Source organism: Euprymna scolopes, chromosome 15, assembly GCF_053919585.1.
Source record: "Euprymna scolopes isolate OS-2025 chromosome 15, ASM5391958v1, whole genome shotgun sequence".
Lineage (NCBI taxonomy): Eukaryota > Metazoa > Mollusca > Cephalopoda > Sepiida > Sepiolidae > Euprymna > Euprymna scolopes.
In genome coordinates, this window is record NC_136496.1 from 94051718 (window position 1) to 94054268 (window position 2551).

A 2551-nucleotide genomic window follows, 5' to 3' on the forward strand; every position below is an offset into this window, starting at 1 on the left:
TGTTCTCTTAACTAATTAATTTAGTTATTTCATTAACTCAATTAAAATAGTTGACATACGCACAAAGATCTTCGGGGTAACATTTTGCACTTGACGATATTCAAATTTTTCTTACAGCATTATCGGCGATGTGTATCGTGCCTACTTCCGTAGACAAGTGAAACTTTTGTTTTCTCTCAGTTTGACAAAGCGTGACGTCATTAGCTTGCTTTCGTTTTATGTCCTGTTATGTCTATCCTATTTATCCACGAGAAGGAAGAAAAATACGAGAAAAAATTTGCTATCATTATTTCTAAATGGCATGTAATTGATTTTTAAAATCAAGGGAAGCAATCTTCATATTTTTAAGAATTACTTAATTATTATTATTATTATTATTATTATTATTATTATTAGTATTAGTATTAGTATTAGTAGTAGTAGTAGTAGTAGTAGTAGTAGTATCGGCAGCATTGGTACAATTAATCTTAATTAGAATTGGAAATCCGAAAGATCGAAACTTTTTAAAGTATTGAGATCGGTAAAATTATTGCCTATATTCCGATGCGATGCTGAAACGATTCTTTAAATGTTTTTGTTTTTGTTTAAAACTTAATTTACTTATTAATGGTACTAATAATGAAATGATAAATATTTGTAGAGTTTAAACTACTTATAAAACTAACGTGTATACATTGCTACCCATAAGTGTATTTTACGTTTGAGAAAATATCTGCACATTTAACATGTGTGTGTTTTTTTTTTTGTTGCGATAATCGGGTAAAAATAACAATAGTTAACTAATAACTAAATAACTATAGTTATAATACTAACTGAATAACTGTAGTTAAATATTTAGTTATTAAGCATATTGTGCTTGTCTTTCATGTAATACACGTGAATAATCCAAATATTTCGTTGTGTCATTCTTGTGGGCTTCGCCATTAATTTCGGTTCCTGTTCTTTCTTTAATTCCCTAAATATATTTCTTTGTATTTTCCAGACGGTTGCCATTGCTATCGTTTCTCTCTTATATTACTCCAGAAGTGTCTAGCTTCTTTCGGGCCTGATTGCTAGCAGTGTCAGATGTCGCCATTAAAAATGAGTAATAAAAATTTGAATAATTAGACTCACTGTCTTTCGAAGCTTATAACTACTTGAAAAATGTAATTTAAACCCTAATTTTTTTTTCAATAAAAGGAGCAAAGACCAAATTTTAAAATAATAAAAGGTTTAATAGAAAAATATGCAATAGTTTTTTAATCGGTTTTCTTTAAACAAGATTTCAAGAAAATAAACGAATATTAACTTAGTTCGAATATAAAAATATATATAAATTCCAAAAAATCACTTACCTATAAAAAATGATAATCAATGGTTGCTTCCATTCTTCATTGTTAAGAATTTATCTATATTTATATTTTATATTCCATGCACTTTTTAAATAAAAGAATTTTTTTAAGCAAGAATTAAAAAATACCGCGATTTTTAATTGTCATATGAGAGGTTTACAAACGGAGTTGTCTTTCTTTCTTCCGATTGAGAAATACGAAGGCCGAAAACCGCCATAATTAATTATTTCCAAAACGTAAAAACAACACATTAGACCAAACATATTTCAAAAGTAATCCCGGAAGTAACTACATAAAGAAACAAACATTTGAAGTGCTGATATGTGTTTTATGTCCCCTTTGAATTTCTGGCATGTGTTTGCTGTCAACAATCAAGTTAGTCAAGCATGGGTCACCGTATTTTAAAATGATCACATTTCACTCATCAGTTGAATAATTAAGTTTACTTTTATACACAAACCCGCCGACAAATTTTCCTTTTTTTTTTTATTATTTTAAAGAAATACATGAGTTTTTGATTTAAAATATTTTATTTCTTCTTTATGCAGTGAATTTTTTTCAAAAATCTAAAAATAACAAAAAAAAAACAACAACATTGAATGAAATAGAAAAAATTGATGTAGGTGTCCAATTTTTACAGGACGATATTTTCAAAATATGAAGTTTCACTTAAAAAAAATCAATGTGTTTTTTTTTTTTTAAGGTTTTAAACTTTTGACTTTACAGGTAAATTTGCGCATAGCTATTCTTTTGTTTTTGTTTTAAATTAGATTATTTTATTTATTGATCTTTTATTTTCAATTTGTGATATATAAACCTGAGGTGAGAAAATTAATTATTTACTTCTTAATAGAAATTTCAAAATAGGGGCGGTGAAGTTTATTGGAAAGAGCATAAAATTCCGCATTAAACCTGAAAATATCTTCAAAATTGAAACAATAGTAACATTTTGATAGATTTTTAAATTGAAAAAAATTGAAAAAAATTTAACTTGTAAAATTCAATTCATTTCATTACGTAGAAAAAAATGGTTGCATGAGCGCGCGCATGCACTTTGTAAACACTTTTAAAAAATATTTCTATCATTAAAACACTTTAATAGTTTATTTTGGAAGTATATTCTATGAAGAAATTAAACAGCTCACTTTTAAAAAAAGAAATTACGAGTTTTGTATATTTTATTCGCAGTTTTGTCAAAAATTGCCAAAAAATTCTGACAC